We start from the raw sequence: 7,240 nt of genomic DNA, 5'->3' as shown, positions 1-7,240 counted from the left end.
AACTTCCCACACAGAACCCCCATGACCAACAGAAAATACTGTGTTGTCTGATGGTCTTTGGCGACCCCTCTAACACTCTCTGGCGACCCCCAGAGGGGTCACGACCCCCAGGTTGAGAACCACTGTCCCAAGTGTATGTAGCTGCAAGTCCTCTTCAGTTTTAAGGGTTAAGTGCTAATTTGGACTTGACTAGCATAGGCCCATTGTATCAGTGGGATTTCCTGATGACTCGACTTGCCAGACAATAATGGATTTAGTGGTCTATTCTAGTCAGGACTGAAAGAACAACAATGTCAACAAGAACACATTTGGCGACAATATGATGCTTAGGTAACAATTTTATTGAGAATGATAAGCATTTCTTTTTTTTCTGAATGTTTCTGCCAAGCAAGGTATATTTTCAAACAAGGTAGAAAGCAAAGGGATGAGGCTGGAGTAGACGGATACTAAAGAAATAACATCCAAGACTTGGCGTGGATATGATGGTAGGTCTTGTCACTCGTCACGTCTCCTGAGAAGGGCTGGGTTAGGTCAACCAATTGAGCTGTGTCAAATTAAGGAAAGTAAAGAACAATCATTCCATTGTATTGTCGAAGGCATTCATGACCGGAATCACTGGGTTGTTGTAGGTTTTTCTGGGCTATATGGCCATGTTCTGGAGGCAATTTTTCTCCTGACGTTTCGCCTGCATCTATGGCAAGCATCCATAGGATGCTTGCCATAGATGCAGGCGAAACGTCAGGAGAAAAATTGCCTCCAGAACATGGCCATATAGCCCGGAAAAACCAACAACAACCCAATCATTCCATTCTTGCCTCCAACAGACAAGAGTTCTTTCTCCCACCCTGGACATTCTTCCACAGAGATATAAACCCCACTTGCCTGGTCTCCAACAAACCTCACAACCTCTGAGGATGCCTGCCATAGATGTTGGTGAAACGTCATGAGAGAATGCTTCTGGAGCATGGCCATACAGCCTAGAAAACTCACAGCAATCCATTCTATTAAAATTGATCTCATTCCATTAAAAAAACGCCATAGGAACAAGGAAACCAGGCAGGTGGATTTTAACTTATCCTCCCACAAAGCCAATTATATCCTCCATCCGTCCCAATTTGGCACTACAGTCCCCGTTAATCCTTTGTTGTTCCACATTCTGAGCTGATTCCATAATACTTTTCTCCCTTCGTCCAATCTCTCCTTTGTCTTCAACTTACTCCACATTGCTGCAAACTGAGTTGGTGGAATTAATCCAGCTTGATACCACTTTAACCACCATGGCTCAATCTGGAAATTGTAGTTTGTTGGGACAGCAGCACTTTTTGGGCAGAGAAGGTGCAAGACCTTGCACAACTACAGCTTCCATGATTCTGTAGCAGTGAGCCATGGCAATTGAAGTGGTTTCAAACTGCATGGATTCTGCAGTGTAGATGCACCACCAAGTAGTAACCAGAACAGACCTGACTTAACTTCTAAGACCACGTGAGATCTATTGCCTTTAGATCAGTGGTACTCAAGCTTCCTAATGCTGCGACCCTCTTAATCCAGTTCTAATGTCATGGCGACCCCCAACCATAACATTATTTCGTTGCTACTTCATAACTGTAATTTTGCCACTGTTATGAATAATCATGTAAATATCTGATATGCAGGATGTATTTTCATTCACTGGACCAAATTTGGCACAAATACAACATACAACCAAATTTGAATGCTGGTGGGGTTGGGGGGAGGGGATTGATTTTGTCATTTGGGAGTTGTCGTTGTTGGGATTTATAGTTAACCTATAATCAAAGAGAATTCTGAACTCCACCAATGATGGAACTGATCCAAACTTGGCACACAGAACTATCATGACCAACAGAAAATACTGGAAGGGTTTGGTGGACATTGAGCTTGAGTTCTGGAGTTGTAGTTCACCTACATCCAGAGAGCACTGTGGACTCAAACAGTGATAGAACTGGCTCAAACTTGACACGAATACCCAATATGCCCAAATGTGAACACTGGTGAAGGTTGGGGAAAGTAAATCTTGACACTTGGGAATTGTAGTTGCTGGGATTTATAGTTCACCTACAATCAAAGAGCATTCTGAACCCCACCAACGATGTTATTGGGACAAACTTCCCACACAGAACCCTCATGGCCAACAGAAAATACTGTGTTCGTTCATAGTCCTTGGCGACCCCTCTGACACCCCCTTGTGACCCCCTCCCCAGGGGTCCCGACCCCCAGATTGAGAAAAGCTGCTTTAGCTATTTAGGCTCTATGAAAAACTGGTTGGCACTTAATGAAACCTTCTGAAAGGGCAACAGATTGGGCATTTGCTTTGCAAGCTGTTCATCCAGATCCTCCGGTGGCGCAATGGGTTAAACCCTTGTGCCGGAAGGACTTAAGACCAACAGGTTGGAGGTTCGAATCTGGGGAGAGCATGGATGAGTTCCCTTTGTCAGCTCTAGCTCCCCATGCGGAGACACGAGAGAAGCCTCCCACAAGGATGGTAAAACATCAAACCTTCCGGGCATCCCCTGGGCAACTTCTTTGCAGAAGGCTCTAGTCACTCCTAACACACACACACAAAATCCAGATCAAATCCCACCTTACCTTTTACAGCACGGTGTACCACTTTTGCAAGTGAATCCAGCATATTTGAGAGGCCAGCGACAAGTATTAGAATCACAGTATCCTCCTGAAGTTCTGCACCTGACAGTTGGATCATCAGTCCAGGTGAAACCTGTTGATATAGATGGTTTGCAGCAACACATTTACAGTTTGTGTTTGAACATCCATAGCTCCAACTAAGAAATTCACCGATCGTCTGTAACAGTGTTTCTCAAACTTCTTAATGCCACAGCTCCTTACTATAGTTCCTCATGTTGTGGTGACCCCTAACCTTAACATAACATTGCTACTTCATAACTGTAATTTTGCTATTGTTATGAATTGTCATGTAAATATCGATATGCAGGATGTATTTTCATTCACTGGACTAAATTAGGCACAAATACCCGATATGCCCAAATTTGAATACTGGTGAGGTTGTGGGGGATTGATTTTATCATTTGGGAGTTGTAGTTGCTGGGATTTACAATCAAAGGGCATTCTGAAAAATCACTACCAGATCCACTGGTGAGTTATTACCAGTCAGTAGAGCAAATACAGTGTTTCTCAACCTTCCTAGTGCCACGACCCCTGAATACAAGGGGGGGGGGGGGATTGATTTTGTCATTTGGGAGGTAGTTGCTGGGATTTATGGTTAACCTACAATTAAAGGGCATTCTGAACTCCAACGATGGAATTGAACCAGATTTGGCACACAGAACTCTCATGACCAACAGAAAAACTGGAAGGGTTTGTTGGGCATTGACCTTGAGTTTTGGAGTTGTAGTTCACCTACATCCAGAGAGTACTGTGGACTCAAACAATGATAGATGTGGACCAAACTTGGCACAAATACTCAATATGCCAAATGTGAACACTGGTGGAGTTTGAGGAAAATAGGCCTTGACATTTGGGAGTTGTAGTTACTGGGATTTATAGTTCACCTAAAACTAAAGAACCCCACCAACCAGAGGCGGTCCTGGGTAATTTTCAATAGCAAGCAAACAGTATTTCCCCCCCCCCCCCCAACCAATCATTGATATATATTTTCTGTTCGTCGTGGGAGTTCTGTGTGCCATATTTGGTTCAATTCCATCATTGGTGGAGTTCAGAATGCTCTTTGATTGTAGGTGAACTATGCATCCCAGTAACTACACTTGCCGCACTTGCTCCCTTGCCTGGCCTGCATTGGGTCTGGAGGTGTGCCTGAAGGCCCCGGTGTGTGCACCAAAAGTCGCCTCTTCTCCTGACTTTCTCCTCAGCCATTGGGACCAAGAGAGAGAGAGAGGCAGAGGTGGAGATGCCAACCTTTCTTAAGGTAGGCGCAAAAATAAAGGGGGGAGCGGAGGTGGGAGATACCTTCAGCTGGAGGGGCTCTCTCTCTCTCTCTTGGTCCCAATGGCTGAAGAGAAAGTCAGGAGAAGAGATGACTTTTGGTGCGCACGCTGGGGTCTTCAGACACGCCTCCGGACCCGAAGCAGGCTAGGCACTGTGGCTACACCCCTTGGCCCACCTGCGGATTGGGGAGAGGAGGCGGGTGGAGCGCGGGGGATCAGGAAAGGGAGCCGGTCCTGGGGAAGGGATAGAACGTGGAGAACGATTGAGCGCCAGCTCTGCTTGAGCACCCGGTGGCCGGGTGGAGCAGGAACGAGAGGGGCTACGCGAGGCTCAAGTTCCCGGCCCCTTTGGGAAGAGGATCACCCGGCAACGAGGCAAGAAAGTCGAGGCTCCCCCCAGACTGCTAGGGCTGTTGTGAGCTGAGGGGGCGCTCCTCAAGTGGCGGTTGAGAGGCATTTACAGAGGCGCCTCTGCGCCCCTGGCAAAAAAAAAGTGTTCTGCGACCGCTTACTTCACGTAATGGACGAGCCACCCCTGCCACCAACGATAGAATTGCGCCAAACATTCTACACAGAATCCCCCTGCCTTGAAGGGACTTGCTGGCACAAGCCTCCCTCCAGCCTTGCATGTTCTCCCTCGCCCACACATGAGTACCATACTGCCATGCGCCGAGCATGCCTCCTTTCCCCTCCCCAATGCAATGACAATATCCAGAGTGACACTGGGAGAAGACAAATTGCTCCTTCCTTTCATCCCTCCCTTCTCCAACTGCCTTGGCATTCTGGCACCAAGTGACAAAAAGCACAATTTTTATGCCTGGTGGGCACTGCAGGTGGCCAAGGTAGGTGCCATTCCTTTCCCTATGTAACCAACTGCAACCACTTCCCCAATACTTTGGAGTTTTGGGAAAGCTTCAGAGTATCCCTCTACTTTTGTTACTATATTTCAAGACTGTCTCAAGCAGAATATGCTCCAAGCTTTGTGCAAATGCCCTGGGGAAGATAAGTGCATGTAAGTGCCAGTGTAGATGCACCCAATTCCTTACAGATGTTGCAGATATATATCACATGAATGAACAGAGTCTTAAGACCACACTTTATGAATGGAAAGACTCCGAAAATCATGCTTTCTATTTTATTCTCCCCCTTAATACATAGCGACATTTGTGCAACCGTGTAAATGTGTGTGTTCTTACCTGCAGCAATGTAGAAGGTAAATGAGAAAACAACCAACAGAAGGAGCAGCTTGGTCATGTTGAGAAGGCTCTGATGTCAAGGAGATGTTGAGGAAATGGAACACAGAGTCTGAAAAGTGATAGGTGACTCTTCATATTTATAGAGCTCTGGGGATTGGGACATTTAGTGAACTGTTGAAATCGGCATCCAAAGGACATTTCTGCATTTGGCAAATAATGGAACTGCATTTTTGAAAAATGGTCTTGCAGCAACAGGTGGGGGTATTTATGAAATGCAAGATACTCCACTTACGAAATGCAAAGATACAGAATGGGGGATGCCTGGCTTGATAGCAGTACATGTGAAAAAGGTCTTGGAGTCCTCTTGGACAACAAGTAAAACATGAGCCAACAATGTCATGCTGCAACGAAAAAGCCAATGGGATTTTGGCCTGCATAAATAGGCATTTAGTGTCCAGATCCAGGGAAGTCATGGTACCCCTCTATTCTATTCTACCTTGGTCAGACCACACCTGGAATCACACTGTGTCCAATTCTGGGCACCGCAATTGAACGAGATGTTGACTCTAAGCTGGAATGTGTCCAGAGGAGGGTGACTAAAAAGATCAGGGGTCTGAAGAACAAGCCCTATGAGGAGCAGCTTAAAAAGCTGGGCATTTTTCAGAAGAGAAGGCTGAGAAGAGACATGATGGCCATATATAAATATGTGGGGAAGCTGAAGCTTAATCTTGACAAGACAGAGGTCCTCCAGGTCAGCCGTTTGTCAGATCAGGGTATAGGGTGGCAGTCTGTGCTCAGCGGGATTACACTCCCCCTGAGGACACAGGTCCGCACTTTGGGGTCCTCTTGGACTTAGAGCTGATGCTTAATGCTCAGGTGTTGGCCAGGAGGGCCTTTGCACAATTAAAGCGTATGCGCCAGCTGTATCCATACCTTGAGAAGTCTAACTTGACCATGGTGGTCCACACCTTAGTTACCTCAAGATTGGACTACTGTAATGCACTCTACGTGGGGCTGCCTTTGAAGATGGCCTGGAAACTGCAGTTGGTGCAAATGTCAGCTGCCAGGTTGTTGACTGTGAATTACAGGGATCGGTCAACCCCTCTGTTCAAGCAGCTCCACTGGCTGCCAATAAATTTCCGGTCTCAATTCAAGGAGCAGGTTATTTATTTATTTATTTAGTACACTTGTATACCGCTAATATCTCAGCCTAAAACGGCGACTCATTGCGGTTTACAACATTTAAAAACAACAATATTCAAATTAAAAATATAAAACACATACATATACAATACACAGTATTGGGCCACCAATACAGACCAATGCATCTCTTAAATTATTACCTACAAAGCCCTAAACGGTTCGTGACCTGCCTATGTTCACAATTGTATCTTCCCCAATGAACTTGTGTGATCTCTAAGATCTTCTGGAGAGGCCCTCCTTTCTCTCCCACCTCCGGCACAAGTGCGGTTGGTGGGGACAAGAGAGAGGGCCTTCTCAGTGGTGGCCTCTAAACTTTGGAATTCTCTCCCCAGGGAGAATAGATTGGTGCCAACTTTGTCCACTTTTTGTAATGACCTAAAAATTTGGATGTCCTCCTGTGCCTTTGACTAAGCAGTTCACCAGAAATGTTGCCCCCCGCCCCGCCAGCCATAACTTAATACCTTGCCCTTGTACTTTACTACTGCTCCCTGCCCTATAGATACAGTGTTCCGTTTCATATTGCCCTCTTAGTTCCAATTCATCACCTGGCTCCTGCACTTATCTATCAGTTCTTTCCCTGCAACTGAATTCCACCAGCCTGCCCGCACGAGCTCAGTATTTGTTTACCATATCACACTATTGGGTGTTTGTTCAATGGTTGTTTTATGTTGTTTTATGGCTGTTGTTTTATAAGTTTTACTATATTGTACTTTAAACCATGTTTGTCTCCATGTAATACACCCCAAGTGGGAGATGGTGGTCGGATACAAAAATAAAGTTGTTGTTGTTGTTGTTGTTGTTGTTGTTGTTATTATTATTATTATTATTAAGAAAGGACTCGTAGGTGTTTTCAATTATACTAATTATTTTGGATTTTTTTTAAAAAAAATTAATTATAAAACA

At 45.3% G+C, this 7,240-nt stretch overlaps 1 long non-coding RNA gene across 1 annotated transcript; it reads right to left on the bottom strand.

Moving 5' to 3' along the window:
* Nucleotides 1-331: 331 nt before the first annotated feature.
* On the bottom strand, nt 332-5,224 carry LOC137095875 (uncharacterized). Its single transcript, XR_010909026.1, has 3 exons — nt 5,135-5,224; nt 2,605-2,734; nt 332-544 (listed from the first exon to the last, which is right to left on the bottom strand). It is a non-coding gene; the product is annotated as an uncharacterized lncRNA (long non-coding RNA).
* Nucleotides 5,225-7,240: the final 2,016 nt, after the last annotated feature.

This window comes from Anolis sagrei, chromosome 1 (assembly GCF_037176765.1).
Source record: "Anolis sagrei isolate rAnoSag1 chromosome 1, rAnoSag1.mat, whole genome shotgun sequence".
Classification (NCBI taxonomy): Eukaryota; Metazoa; Chordata; class Lepidosauria; order Squamata; family Dactyloidae; genus Anolis; species Anolis sagrei.
The sequence above is the reverse complement of the archived record's forward strand: the minus strand, read 5'-3'. Positions and strand labels throughout refer to the sequence as shown.